The sequence below is a fragment of the Talpa occidentalis genome, unplaced genomic scaffold, assembly GCF_014898055.3.
Source record: "Talpa occidentalis isolate TD23 unplaced genomic scaffold, MPIMG_talOcc4v2.1 talOcc4.7, whole genome shotgun sequence".
In the NCBI taxonomy this organism is placed as follows: domain Eukaryota; kingdom Metazoa; phylum Chordata; class Mammalia; order Eulipotyphla; family Talpidae; genus Talpa; species Talpa occidentalis.
The window spans coordinates 77,774,183-77,789,947 of NW_023605083.1; the positions used below are offsets into that span (position 1 = coordinate 77,774,183).

The 15,765-nt window shown below is 41.8% G+C and overlaps 1 protein-coding gene across 7 annotated transcripts in view; it reads left to right on the forward strand.

Moving 5' to 3' along the window:
• LOC119231451 (spermatogenesis-associated protein 31E1-like) overlaps nucleotides 1–15,765 on the forward strand; it is an 84,654-nt gene that overhangs the window by 9,512 nt on the left and 59,377 nt on the right. For 6 of the 7 annotated variants that reach the window (XR_008549421.1, XM_054688568.1, XM_054688563.1 and 3 more), the window contains exon 2: nucleotides 2,850–3,068. The gene's annotated coding sequence lies outside the window, so the exon portion shown is untranslated. Of the gene's footprint in view, nucleotides 1–2,849; nucleotides 3,069–11,242; nucleotides 11,528–15,765 lie in introns of those variants that run through there. The other variant, XR_005121792.2, reaches the window with a different exon arrangement.

Here is a 15,765-nt window from a genome sequence, read left to right on the forward strand (position 1 = left end):
TCGGTCCTTTGCCACTCCCCCCCTTTTTTAATGAATACCTTGTAGAATTATTGTCACATAGGACTCTTCTGGTAGCAGTGCAATAAGATTGTGCCAGCTCTGTTTTTCTCCTTGATACTTCAGAACTCTTTTTGCCTTGAAAGAGATTTTTTTTAAGCATTAAAATCTAAGTTCTCTGCCATTTGTTATATTTTGCACAACTTTATTTAGCTAGAAATATAACAATTGTGCTCTTTATTGTGCATACATGACATCAACTAGTGAGTTTTTCCAAGTGTCACTTTTTTTTAAAGATTTATTTATTTTTATACAAGAACTGGGGTACAGGCCAGAGGTGAGGGGGGGTGAGAGGATTCACCAGAGACAGAGTGTGGAACAGAACAGGAAGACAGACCAAAGTACACTGCTGGGGGGAGCAGAGAGCAAGACAGGAGAGGTCTGCCCCTCCATGTGGGTAACTCCCTGGGTGGTCGGGAGTCCAAATGGCACTGCAGAGGCTGCAGACAGCTTCACAGCACTGTGCTCAACCTGCTGCACCACCGAGGAGACCCCCAAGTATCACTTTTTTTAGTCAGTTCTTATTTTATTTTTATTATTTTTTATTTTTTTTATTTTTATTTTAATGAAGTTATTTACTAAATAAAGAGGAAGGACATTTGTCTTTTTGGGGGTTGTTTGGAATATAAGCTCCTAGTATTTTTTCACAAGGAGCAATTAGTACATATTTCAAAATGACTTCTTTATCGTTTGGGGAGCAACTTATTTTTTTATTTTTTTTATCGTATACATTTTTTACATCGTTCTTCATTTTTGTACAATATGTGCTTTCATATCTTGGTTATAGTCCCTGTGAAATTCCCACCACCCATTCACCCATGTACCATCACCATAGTCCCTTGTGGTCTTCCCACCCCTGTTTTGATGCTACTCCCTTTTCCCTGCCCCCCTGCAGAATATCTCTGGTTTATAGTTACTTGTTGATTTTGATTTGCACTCTATTATAATTACTTTTTTCACTCCTATCCCTTATTTGGATACTCTGCATTCCTCCTATAAGTGAAAACATCTGGTATTTTTCTTTTTCTTTCTGGCTTATTTTATTGAATATGATTCATTCCAGCTCCATCCATGATGCTGAAAATGGCATGAGTTTATCTTTTTGGATTGCTGAGTAATATTCCATTGTGTGTGTATACCACATTTTCTTGATCCAATTATCTATATTTGGACATATGGGCTGTTTCCATAGCTTACCTATTTTAAATAGTGATGCAATAAACTAAGGGTACACATATCCTTTTGAATAAATGTTTTTGTGTCCTTTGGGTGGATACCTTGGAATGGAATTGCTGGATCATACGGAAGCTCCTTTTTCAGCATTTTGAGGAACCTCCACACAGCTTTCCCTGGTGGTTGGACCAGTTTGCATTCCCACCAGCAGTGTAGGAGAGTTCCTTTTTCTCCACATCCTTGCCAAAATTATTTGTTGCTAGTTTCATTTTTTTTTATATGTGCCATTCTCACTGGTATAAGATGGTATCTCATTATGGTTTTGATTTGCATTTCCCTGATTACGAGTAATGTTGAATATTTTTTCATATGCCTGTGGGCATTTGCATTTCCTCTTTGGAGAAGTGTCTTTTTAGCTCTTCTGCCCATTTTTTGGCTGGGTTGTTAGTTTTGTTTTTGTTGAGTGGAAACTGGTTTCTAACCATGTAAAGTGCTGATCATTCTTAATATTTTAGTTTTAAGAATATTAATCTTCACATATGAACAACTTCAAGAATGATACCTAAACATAATTTTAGAATAAAACTGTGAAAGCAAACTTAGAGCAAATGTCAGTAGTCACTGATCTCTTACTGGGAAAGTTTGGAACATAAAAAATCTGTGCGATGTTTTTTAGTATTTACCTCTAGCAGCATGGAAGAAGCTCCCTTCTTTGTTTTACGGATCAGTGTCTCTTGAATTCCAGGGGATGCTTAGCAGATTGTACCATCTGTCTCACAGTAGCAAGCACACAGCATGCATGGCACCTATTCAGGATGATCTGGGCTGCTGGGGTCTCCCATGCAGTCACTGGTAGAAACAGATGAGAAAGCTCTTGCTGAATTTACTCAACCAAACTCTCTTGAGTGCGTCACATAGCTGAACATGCCCTTGGTCCTGTCTTACTCCTGCCTATCAGGGAAAATTCTGCACAGACACATTTACCAATGATGATAATGCAAGGATGGTGACAGGTCCATCATAAGACAGGAATTGTTGTGTCTTTCATGATCCATTAGGCACCTCACTGTTCCCCTATATCCAGCCTATATTTTCAGAGTTTTCTTTTCTCTGTATTAATGAAAGGATAAGAAACTCACAATAGTCCAACATTCATAACCCATAAAGTAACAGGTAAAGGGAATAATGAGACTTTTATTTACAAATAAACTTCCCTTACAAAATCCAATTACAATTATTATTAGAGGAGAGCTTTTTCTGTATTTCAGCTATTTCTGAATTCTGGCCAATCAATGTCTTGTAGAAACAGTGCTTAGTGTTCTTCTTGAGCCCTTCCTGTGAGGGTCACATCTATAGAGTGTGACCGGATGCAATAGAGACTGAGCCCATTTAATTGAAGTGATTTTCCTTAACGTGATCTTGTAGAGTTTTTATTTTACCTTCAGTAGTAGTCATACTTTTCCTTTCCCAGTGGAAAGTCCTCAGCATAGATGTAAATTTTCACTGTCACAAGCAAATGTCCATGGTAAAAGAGCCCTGAGCCACTGTGATGAGGAAAGAGATGAGGAACCAAATGCTCAAAACCCAACAGTGAGTCTTGTCTATTCTCACCCCTACAGCTAGATCTCGTTACCTGATGTCTGCTCATTGAGCGGGTTCCACTACAGCAAACCACTTAGATACTGCTGGAGATGCTGTCCTTTCAGTAACACTGTGCTGTATTGGAACCCATTGTAACCTGAAGAAAAGGAAGAATTGCTTGAAGAGTGGCAACCAGAACCTCTTGTTCCTCCTGTATCAAAAGACCATCCTGCTCTCAACCACAACTTCATTACAGGGTAAATTGATTTTCCTCCTTGAAGGATCTGTGTTTGGTTCCTTGTAGATAAACTTGCTAAAGTATGTAGTAGATTATATAATATTCCTTTTGTAGCTGAGATCAAACATTTATAAATTAATGAAGACCAGAAAATAAGTGCCATAGGTCATATGTCCCCTTCATAACTAGATCTTAAGAGTACACTCACACTACTACTTCTTGGGAGGGTGTCAGTTAACATTAGACAATACCAGTAGACTGTCACAATGTGAATCATGACACTTCAGTGCACTTATGCTACCTCTGTCCTTGCTTCCAATGTCTGATATGTTTTTGTTTTTTGTTCTTCTGTTGGTTATCTGCTATATTGTATATGTTTTTTTTTTTAAAAATAAGGTGTATTTTTAAGCATGCAGAAAATATCACACATGTGTGTACCCACCATTCAGAATAAATAAACACTACCATTTAGCACTCTTTATTTCTTATCAACTTTTAAAAGAAATAAACATATATATAGCTAAAGAAATACTTCACCATCGTTCATTTACTCTTACCTCGCATACAACATAACTACTTGGTAAATGTTTCTCCTTGCTTATATTTCTAATTTTACCAGGTGTGCCTTTTGCCATGAAAATATTTTAAAAATATTTTAATTGTGAAATAGAATATTTTCCTGATTGTGTCCTACTTACGGTCTGATCTAAGAGAGCTTCACAGTCTTCATGTCCCTTGGTTTTCTTTGCTCTTAGAAAAGTTTTATGTTTTCTGAAATTAAACTTACCAGTGATTGTTCCTATGGTGAAGATGTCCTTCCCTGCCCTGGAGGTCTGGTTAGTCCATTTCCATAACAATCAGTTGTCTGAACATTCTCAGGTGATACCCATCCAGGCTGAATCTGCGATTTCCCCTTCTTTTATACACAGACTTCCTTACAAAGGGTCTGTTTTGACTTATTATTATTTTGGGGGTATTTGTCCTTCCTGTATCAAAACCTCTCTCAGATCAATCCCACCATTTTGTCATGGCCCTGATCCCAGTGAGTTCCTCCCCTCTATGTTCTTCAGAATCTTCTAACCAATTCTTTTTTTTTTAAAGCTATATTTATTTATTTTTAAGTTTTTTTTTTTCATTTTTTACATCATTGTTCATTTTTAAACAATATTTGCTTCCCCCCACCCCCCTCAGGTGTAGTCCCCATAGAGTTTCCTTCACCAATGCACCCATGCACCATCACCTCAGTCCCCTGTGCTCCTCCCTCCCTCCCTCTGATCCCTCTCTCTCCTTCTCCCCTGTAGTATGTCTCTGATTTGTAATTGTCTGTTTTTGCTTTGATGTGTTTTGTACTATTACTGCTTTTTTTACACTGATGTCTTATTTGGTTCCCCTATATTCCTGCTATAAGTGAAACCATCTGATATTTTTCTTTTTCCTTCTGGCTTATTTCACTGAGCATAATTCCTTCTAGCTCCAGACATGTTGCTGCTAATGGCATGAGTTTATCTTTCTTGATTGCTGAATAATCCATTGTGTATATATGCCATATCTTCTTGATCCAGTTGCCTATTTGGGGGCTTTTGGGTTGTTTCCAGGTTTTACTTATTGTAAATAGTGCTACAATAAACATAGAGGTACAAGTGATCTTTTGAATCAATGTTTTTGTGTCCTGTGTGTAGATCCTTAGGAGTGGAATTGATGGGTCATATGGTATCTCCACTTTTAGTAGACTGAGGAACCTCCAAACAGCATTCCATAGTGGTTGGACCAGTTTGTGCTCCCATCAGCAATGTAGGGGAGTTCCTTTTTCACCACATCCTCACCAACATTTGTTGCTAGTTTTTTGTTTTTTTTTTCATATGTGCCATTCTTGCTGGTGTAAGGTGGTATGTCAATATGGTTAACTCTCTTATTTACTGTAGTTTAGCTTTTACTGTTCTAATTTGACTCAAAAATGGGTTATGTTTTTGACTAGAAATGTGTTGAATTTACACTTTGATTTGGAAAAAATTGGCATCTTGCTGACATTAAGTCTGACCACTGTACATTTGATACATCGCTTAACATGTAGTTCTTTCATGTCTTACAGTAAAATTTTGATTTTCTTCATAAATATATTGCTTAACTTTTCCCCCAACTTTTTATCTTGAAATAATTGTAGGTTCACATGTAGTGATATCTCACATAACCTTCCTCATTTTTCTCCAAAATTTAAACTCCTGTGGAGTTTACCCATCTCAGCCAGAAAATTATCATTGCATGTCTTTGAGTAGATGTCTCTAAATACCAGATAATTTTCATTTCTGTCACAAGGACAATCTTTTACTTCCTGTTTCTGATTACTGCACTGGCTAGACACCTCCATGCAGTACTGAATAGCAGTGATGACAAGGACCTATGTGTCCTTGCAAGAGTCTATCAAGTTTATCTTTCTCTTGCTGGATTACTAAGGGAATTCTTCTGGTTAGTTCTTTAATTACAAATATTAAAAAGTATCAATACATTGTGTGACTCTATCAAAATGATCTTTTCACTTTCCTTATCAGTTACCATATGAAATTTTAGTGATTTTTTAATTAATTAAGCTGTATGTAAATTTTTATGAGCAAAACAACAGTCTGTCATGTGATGCTTCCTCACCAGATTCCCATTCTTTAGGAGTCACCTTCTATTATTTTTAGCTTTTTTTCTGGCAATTACCTCTATTTTTCTAAGGACTTTGCTTATGCTGTTCTAGCAAATCAGCCATTTGAGGGCAGGGTAAACAGAGCAGATGAAGAGAAGCTCCCGTGACTGAGCCTTTGCACATCCTTTTGTCAAGTGTCTACCTTTGGCTAGTAACAGCTTTCTTCCTAGAAACATCATTCAGTTGCGGGAAAGACAAAAAAATGAGCTTATTCATAGGAGAGTTTCACCATCAAAGCTAGAGTAGGTGACGCTTTGGTGAGGTGGCCTCAAGAGTGATGGGGGAGTATCCAAATAGGTCATCACCTTGGCAATGCCAAGCACTGCTGAGAGCAGTAAGGAGCGTATCATATTAGTACTCATGATATGGATGACCTTGCATATGGTAGATCCATTTTTAGCAGTAGTATCCTCCATAGAGCTTTCTATAGTGGCTGAAACAGTTTGCATTCCCACAAGCAGTGTAAGAGGGTTCCTTTTTCTCAAATTCATCATCAGCATTTGTTGTTGCTAGTTTTTTAGAAAAGGGCCATTCTCACTTGGTTTGAGGTGGTATCTCATTGTGGTTATCTCATTAACATATACTGACCAAATGAAGGAACACAAGTCATAGGGAGGCTAGTGTCCTCAAAATCATCACACGTTACTCAGAGCTATAGGTTTGAGTAACCATCACATGCAAATTAATATATACCTTTTGTCCGATGCCATAGTCTTCAGCTATAGTCAGAATAAGGATCACAAGTGACTAGTAAAACACCATAAAGAGGGGTTGATACACAACCCACTCTTTCTGCTCTTTACTCTGTCTCTGGTGCTCTATTCAGAGATATGATTTGAGCTGAAAGACCAAATCCAATTTAAATTCAAAACTCACTGCAATGGAACAGAACACACATATATGGTATAGTAACATTTTTGTCAAAATGGAGTGGGGGAATATATACACAGTAGTATTTTACATATTCTGAAAAAAAATGTAAGTCTGGAATAATTAACAAAAATAATTAACAAAAAATTACTGATAGTATCTTTGGCGGGTAGGGTAAGAAAGGGAGGTGGGATGGCTGAGGGGAGAAGGCTTATCACCCTCTATCTCTAAAACCTTCAAAGTTTATATCAGGAATTGAATTGATCAAGAAAATTAATTCAAGGACCATTAATCTTGGCCCATCACACCAGTCATATGGCATACAGACCCCCAGGTGGAAGCCATGACAAACCCAGCCCTTTACCCCCCTGGTAATCCTGATACTCCGTAGGAGCTCCTGGAAGCCCTGACTGCCTCACCAACCCTCTGGCAGGCAAACACCCAGGTGGAAGCTCTAGGAACACCCATCCTCCAACCCCAACATCCTGTCTGGAGCTCTTGAAAGCCCTGCAGGCTGCACCATTCATCGAGCAAATGAACACCCAGGTGGAAGCACAGGAACCCCTGCCCTCCACCCCCAGTGCCCTCTAGGCCACACTCGAAGCACTGGGAATACAGCCCGCCATCAGCAGCTGTCCAGTTGATGGGAGTTCAGGGGGAGGCATGGGAGCTAAGAGACCAGCTACTGCACACCAGCCTAAGAGGCCAAGGCAACAAGCAGATCCATCCACGCACTGTAAGAGTGCCAGAAGTCCTGCCCACCAGCGCCTGTAGTTTGGGGACCCTAGGCATAGAACAAACCTGAAAGCCCGAATGGGAAGAAAGAAAAATAGAAATGATCAAGCATGTCTGCCTGGGACAATGCACCACAGAAAGAGAGTCAACCTCCAGAACCAAACAACACTGAAGAATTTCTCTGCCTGACAGATAAAGAATTCAGAATCACCATAATTACATAACTTAAAGATGCAGGAAAGGAAAAGAATGTTATGAGAAATATAATCAATGAACAGAAGAACAAGATTGAACTTGCAATTTAGAAAATATGGAACTGCAGACTGTTAAAAGATCAATGGAGGAGATAAAAAAATCTGAAAAAGCTGTGAAAATAGATGACAGAATGAATCAGATAAGAAATGAACCAAAAAAAAAAAGAAAAGATAGCTACAAAGGAAAGAGAATGAAGAAACACTTCAAGAATTAGCTGACACCATGTATAAAGGAAATACTAGAGTCATAGGAATACCACAAGGAGAAGAATGAGACAGGGAACTACAAAACTGCAATGAAATAATTGAAGAGAGAATCCAAAACTTGCAGAAGGAAGTGAAAATAGACACAAATCTAGAAGGACAAAAGGCTCTCATAACGGAAAGAAAACTACAGCAAGACACATAGTACTAAAGCTTCTAAGTGTCCAAGACAAAGAAAAATCAATGAACCTGAAGAAGGGGGAGAAACAGATAACTTATAAAGGAAAACTGATTAGGCCGACATCAGACTTCTCTGAAGAACCACTATGGGCAAGAAGTCAATGGATTAATGTGTTTAAAAAAGTCCAAGTCAAAAAATGCAGCCAAGAATACTTTATCCTGCAAATCTCTCCTTTCTCTGAAGTGGGATACTGCTAGCAGTAGCTCAAGCTTAGCAAGCTTCCACATACAAATTTATAAAATCTTACCATTCCTAGGCCTCCCCAGTGGCTCAGCGGTTGAGCGCTGGGTTGCGAAGCTGTTCGCAGCCTCTGCAGTGCCGGTTTGATCCCCGGCCAACCGGCGAGGGTCCCACATGGTGCGCAGACCTCTGCTGTTTCGCCCGCTGCTCCCCTCAGCAGTGTGTTTCGTCAGTCTGCCTGTTCTGTTCCCCGCTCTGGCTCTGGTGAATTCTCTCACCCTCCCATGCTTCTGACTGTACCCAGTGCTTGTATTAAAAAAAAAAAAATCTTACCATTCCTGCTATTTGGGGCTCAGTCTTTTGGGAGCTATCCCACTGAGAATTAAGGGGAGAACCATGGGAGCTAAGAGCCCAGACACTGCACACAAGCCTAAGAGGCCAATGCACCAAGCCCATCCATCCATGTATTATAAGTGTGCCAGAAGTCATGCCCACCAGCACCTGTAGTTTGGTGAACCTGCCAGTGTGACAAATAAACCTGTCTTTCTCCATCTCTCCTAGTGCTTTCAGGTTTCTCTGGAAAATTGCCATAACATTTTTGGTTCACTGACAGGTCAAGAAGCCTAGATGAGATGGACATACATCTAAGGCTCTTCTACCCCATCCCCCCAGACACTTTCTTTTGTCTCTGAGTCATACCCATGAGTCAGCTTCTTTTTATGTTCCAATTGGAGAGCTCCTGACACATGAAAATACTCAGTTCGCCTGGACAAGGCTGCCTCTTTGTATGTGTTTGCCACCATCCACATACAAGGGGTCATCTACAAAAAAGGGCCTTTTAGATGCAGGGGGGAAGAAAAAAAAGAGTCCAAAATCCTCCAGCTGCTGGAGGAAGTCTGGAATCCAGCTGAAGTGGCAGATATTTGTTAACCAGCTGTCTGACTTCAAAGCCAGACTGACAACAGAGCAGCAGGTCAGGAAAAAAAAGTTCTCCAGAAAAAAAGTTCTCCCTGTTGCCACCACGCCCACTGCTGCCTCCCCCTAGCAAGAGAGGGACACCCCCCAATGCCAAGGTATCTAAGTCGATTCCAATGGCCCCTGGTACACAGCCCTGGAGGCATCCACATCAACAGGTCCACCGCAATCCTGGCATTTGGGGAGCAATTGGGCAGGCTTCGGCACAAAACTAGCTATGTCCTCAGGCATCTGGAGGCAGGCCAGGGGATACTGATCAGGCTGCCTACCCTGCCTGTGCTGGAGCACCCATAATTCAGGTCAGGGGCTACTCAGGGCCAAGATGAACTTGGGTGCCTCCCTGGCGCCAAAACACCCGGTGCCTGGGGCCCTCTGCTGGGGCCCCACTCCTCACCCAAACCCATGCAGAGCAGCTTCTCTGCCTGGCAGCCCTCCAGCTTGGCCGGCTTCTGCCAACAAGCAGTTCAAGGCCCTAGGCCTGCAGGAGCTGACTGAGTGGCTTGAGCATGGATCTTGCCCAGGTGGCCCTGCAGCTGCCTACTCACCTCCTACATGAGGCAGCCTCACTGCACAATCGCCACCAGCCATGGAGACTCCCCTCATCGCAGTCACCACACCAGCACCTCCTTGCCCGGTGCTGCCATCTTCTTGTCCACGAGCTCCTCCAGGCCACCCGCCAGGGCCCCATGGTGGCTCAGACCTCAAGAGCATCACCTGCCTACTGCCACAGCCAGGAGCCCCCATTCGAACATGGTGCTGCTCCTGGCTCCTCGAGTGGCAGGCTGCAGCCAAGCTAGCTTTGGAGACAGGGGACAGCTTGGATCAAAAATAAAGGAGAAACCGAAACACCAGAGGAATAATGACTCCTCTAGAATGGACAACATTTCAGGACAACATTTCACTTCTACACAAGTACCAAGAGGCGGCTCATCTAAAAGCACAGCGTTGGAGACACTGTTGCAGGTATCACTTCGTGGGTACTCCCGAGTCAAGCCAGCCAGTGTATTTCAGTCAGTCCGCCTGTTCTGCTCCCCACTCTGTCTCTGGTGAATCCTCTCACCCCCCACACCTTTGGCCTGTACCCAGCTCTTGTATGCATAAATAAATAAATATTTAAAAGAAGAAAAAGACAAAGAATGAATGGTTTCACTTATGTGTGGCATGCAGAAGAGCCAGACAAAGGGTGAGGAAAGAGAAGCAACTTTGTGAGCTGATGATCACTGTCTAAGGCATACAGCAGGGGAGGGGGAGGGGCAGGACAGCAGAGGGGAGAGCACAAGAGACAATGGTGATGGTTCACGAAACTATGGTGGTGGGAGAATTAGGGGAACCACACCTGAGGGGAGAAATGAAATACTGTACAAAAGTGAACAATTATATAAGAATATAAATTCAAAACAAAATAAATAAAAACTTGCCTCCTAATTGACCCAATTTTTTTTTTTTTTAAGATTTATTTATACAAGCACTGGGTACAGTCAGAAGTGTGGGAGGGTGAGAGGATTCACCAGAGCCAGAGCGGGGAACAGAACAGGCAGACCGACGAAATACACTGCTAGGGGAGCAATGGGCGTGGCAGGAAATGTCTGTGCACGATGTGGGACACTGGCGGCCGGGGAACTAACCTGCGCTGTGGAGGCTGCGTGCAGCTTCGCAGCCCAGCACTCAACCGCTGCACCACCAGGGGAGGCCCCTAACTGACCCAATTTTGAAAAATCTTACTGAAGTTTAATCACCAAAACCCAGACTTCTCCCTGGGTTGTGTAGTCAATCTTCAGTGTTGCTTCTCAGGGCAAATGATGGCAGAGCTGTGTGCTGGTCAGAGCAGACAGGCATTGATGCTGACACACATGATTCTCGTAGAAGGAGAAGTTGCTGATGTCTCCTCCTTACTAAGGCAGATGTTACTATCCCAGAGGGTTAAATGTGGCAAATGTGTACTTTCTGGAACAGAATCGATGCATCACTTATATGAAAAGGACTTGCAGCGTGAAATAAAAACGATTTATAAATGGTCACACACATTTGTTTTATGTGCTGTGTTCTAGGTAATAAATGGATATCAGGGCACAGGCGGTTGAGAGCTGCACTGTGAAGCTGTCCGCAGCCTCTGCAGCACGGTTCAATCCCTGCTGGCTGGCGAGAATCCCACATGGTGCAGCAGACCTCTCCTGTCTCGCCCGCTGCTCCCTTCAGCAGTGTATTTCGTCATTCTGCCTGTTCTGTTCCCCGCTCTGTCTCTGTGAGTCCTCTCACCCTCCCGCACATCTGGCCTGTACCCCAGATCTTGTATAAAATAAAATAAATCTTTAAAAAATAAATAAATAAATGGATATCAGTCACATTGCAAAAGCTAGCATTCTTTTTCTGAGAACTTTGTCAGGATCCCTTAAACCCAGTTTTGGTGGTTCTTCTGGCAGAGACAGAGCTGTCCACTCTGCTGTTCAGAAAGGATTACTGGCATCATGTGGTATCATTAAGTTATTGAAGAATAAATATATGGCTGACTTATTAAAAGGACAAGAGATCAAAGATCAAAAGTTATGATTCTTTTTTTTTTAAGATTCATTTTTTTATACCAGAATGGGGGTATAGGCCAGAGATGCAGGAGGGTGAGAGAATTCACCAGAGATAGAACAGGGACCAGAACAGGCAGACAGACTGAAAACACTGCTGAGGGGAGCAGCGGGTGAGACAGGAGAGGTCTGCCGCACCATGTGGGCATCTCCCTGGCCGGCCAGGAATTGAACCTGCACTGCAGAGGCTGCAGACAGTTTCACAGCACTGTGCTCAACCCACTGCACCACTAGGGAGGCCCCAAAAGTAACTATTCTTTGAAAAAATAATTTACTGTTTTGCACTTTCTAACAGCTAAACTGCATATGACATGATAATCAGTCATCAAAACTTGTTTGCGATCATATTTGAATATTAAGTAAGGGGTTCCTGCTTATTGAGTACTTGTTGGGGAGACACATCTGATTGCAACTGCCTGATCACTGCCCTGAGTATGTGTGACAAATTTGGGGAAAGGTAATGCAGGTAGCTCTCTCAGGGAAAGAAACAGCACACACTTTGGGGTGGGGAGATGATGCTCTAGATATATGCCCTCAACTCTTTAGAATCACACCAACACTCATTAGGTGTTCAGAGAGAGGAGCCTTGTGAATTACAAATAGGGTTATTCATATCAGATACAATCAGGTATTAGCTAGAACAAACTATGGCATCAGATAAGTTTACAAATTTAAGAAAAAGGAAACTCTCTCTCCCCAGCCCACTTTTACCCTAGAGTTCTGAGCAGCTGCTCCCAATGGGGAAACACTGTCTCATCATGGTTTCCTTCCATCTGCAGCCTGTTCTCATTTCTCCCCAAGCACCTTTGTATTCGTGGCGGGGGAGGTACATGGGATGGCATCAGGGGACTTGTGGAAATGCCCCTTGGTGTTGTGAGTGGAAAGTATAACAGGGGAAATGCGTTCAGAGCATCACTGTCAGAATTATTCCTCTGGTCCCCTGAAGAGACAGGTGCAAAGTGGTTCTGCTTTGCTGGTCTCAGCATGAGCTACTACGAGTGGGCCATGCAAGGTAACTGGTCACCACCTCCCTTGTCTCAAACCACACTTCCAAGTGGGCTTTTTCAGTGCAGCACACCCATTACTAGAATAACTGATTAAATTGCTCCTTATTCCTTGTTTTCATGTCAATTTCCACTTTCCAGATATTTGCATGATTCCTTTAGGATTCTGTCATCTTTGTTTAAGTGCCAACCTAAGAGTAGCACAGTATAAATATACATATTCTCATGACTGATATGCATGCATGCTCTCCATTTTACACCAGACATGTGTAGGCCAGTGTTTCATTACACAATTTTGAAAACTCTAATGGTAAATGCTTAATATGAGAACCCATTCCACCGAGGAGTTGCATTCTCCGATTTGCAAAAAGTGCTGCCTTATTCTGATTCAGTAATGCAGTGCAACCAGATTGAAGGTATGACCTTGGGAAGTTTGAACAATGAGCAAGTCTTCTGAGATTTATTCATTTTTTTATTTATTTATGCACACAAGAACTGGGGTACAGGCCAGAGGTGAGGGGTGATAATATCCACCAGAAACAGAGTGGGGGAACAGAACAGGTGGATCTAGTGAAATACACTGCTGAGGGGAGCAGTGGGCAAAACAGACTTAGTCCACTGCCCCATGTGGGTAGTGCCCTGGCCAGGGATCAAACTTATGCTGCAGTGGCTGGCAATAGCTTGATAATGCTGAGACTTTAACCCTTGCACCACAGGAAGGGCCCTGAACCAGTCTTCTGTAGAGTTTATTTCGCCAACTCAGTACTGTACAAATCTGGAAAACATACTCAAGTTTGTGTGTAAGTGTGCATGTTGAGTATGTATGTGTGTGTGGATGTGGATGTGTGTGTGTGTGAGAGAGAGAGAGAGATAGAGAAAGTTTTGCAGGACATACAACCATGTATGGGACCCTCTTAATGAAAAATAAGAAATATAAGTATCTTGAAAGTATTTCCATTTTATAGTTTTTAACTTTCTAGTAATTTATACCAGTTTTCTATCAAAAGTAGACTTTCTCACTAAGTACAATTTTTCTTTTCCAATTTTATTTTCATATAATGTTATGTTTTGAAAATTTTTCTCCTTATATGTTTCCTTGTCCTTTGAAAGGAAATTAAATTTTTGAAGTGTAGCCCAGATTTGGATCAAACTATTATCACTTTCCCAAGTTTTGTGCTTCAGAGATGATTTTTCATCCCTTTTCTGACAGTGTTCTCTTGTCTCATATTATGCTTTAAAAAAGACAGTACTGTCCCAGGAAAAAATACAAATAACTTTGTGGAAGTAACAAAGTAATCTGCCCTCTCTAACAGATAGAGAAATATTAGACTCAGTTTTTCCCTTGCCATAGGAACAAATTTTTCATAGTAATAATCAGAGGTCATCAGTTCTTATAGGACAAATGATCTCCTGTATCTCTAACCTTTCTAGAGGGCACATGAGCATTACAGTCCTGGATTCTTAAATACTCATACCTGTGGACCTGCATCTATGGTGCCATCTTTAAAAAATAATCAGAAATGGTGTCAAAGATTGAAGTTTATTCACAATGCATTATAATACAGCAAAATGAGGGAAACAACTTAAAATCAAACACAGGGCCATATAAACCAGGTTATAAATTACATTAAATATTGTGGAAATTTTCAAAGCATTTTTTAAAACTAAGATCCAAAATCTTGCAGTAAAATCCTGACGAACAAATTTATAAATCATATCAGTGTTTATGTAATTGCTTTTGGTACTTCTGAAAATCTCAAGATTCTTAGATTGAACATTTAAACTTGTGAGAAAAGTACTACATTTTGGGATAGGAAAGGCAGGAGACCACCACACCCTCCTCCTCCAGCCCTAGCAGATGCATAGGTAGGCTTCCCCCACCCCAGGACTTTCAGGTTGAAATGAGTGACAGAGAGAAGGTGAGCAAGCAAACCCAGTGATGGGTACTTGTACACATCTCAGCAGACTCTTTCTGAGCTTCACAGGGGTGGGTTCTAAAATGCCCCTTACAGCTCAGTTCTGAACCTGGGCCCATAGTTATCCCTTAGACAGAAGCTCAGAGTTAAGAAATCTTTGAGTGGGAAGGTGGTGCAGCTAGCACACCTGAACAAGGTTGCTTACCAAGTTCTCTCTTTGGGTCAAGCTTGCACACCTGAAGCATTACAGATTTCTTAGGGAATGAGTGGTATATTAGTGACTGGCCCTCAATGGGTATGGAGACGTGTATGGTGTTTGAACAAGTCCCTCCGCCTCCTTCCAACATCCCTGGGTAAGGGTATATATGTTTTACTTGACCCTATAGTGAGGGGTAAATGAGGAAAAGGGTTTCATCTGAGTTTTTGACAGAGAAGGGAGTGCAGGGGTTTGTCTGTTATTTAACTTTTTATTCTAGAAAATTGCCAGCACACTGGTAGCTTAAGCCCTGGTGGTGAAGGGGTTAAAGTCTCAGAGCTATCAAGCTACAGTCAGCCACTGTGGTATGAGTTCCATCCCTGGCTGGGAGCTGACCCACATGGCACAACGGACCTCTCCTTTTCTCGAAGCTGCTCCCCTCAACAGTGTATTTCAGTCAGTCTACCTGTTCTGCTCCCCACTCTCTCTGGTGAATCCTCTCACCCCCGCACTTCTGGCCTATACCCAGTTCTTGTATGCATAAATAAAAATGAATCTTTAAACAAAAGGAAAATGCCAGGACACTCTATGGAAACCTGAAAGCATAATGAATCCCCCACGTTCTTCACCAGGCCTTGTTTTTAGCGTCTGCTGTTCTGGTATGTTTTGAGCCTCCACCTAACTCCCCACTCAGTCTCTCTGTGATGGTGTTGCCATCGCCATTATAGTTCTTTTTATTATAGATAAAATTTTCAGGTGCTGAAATACAGAAACCTTAACCATACACATTGAACCATTGGTTATATACACTTAAACCAGGTATCATGACAGCTATTATGACATTAAACACCCCTATCTCCCCCCAAAATTCCCTTGGTC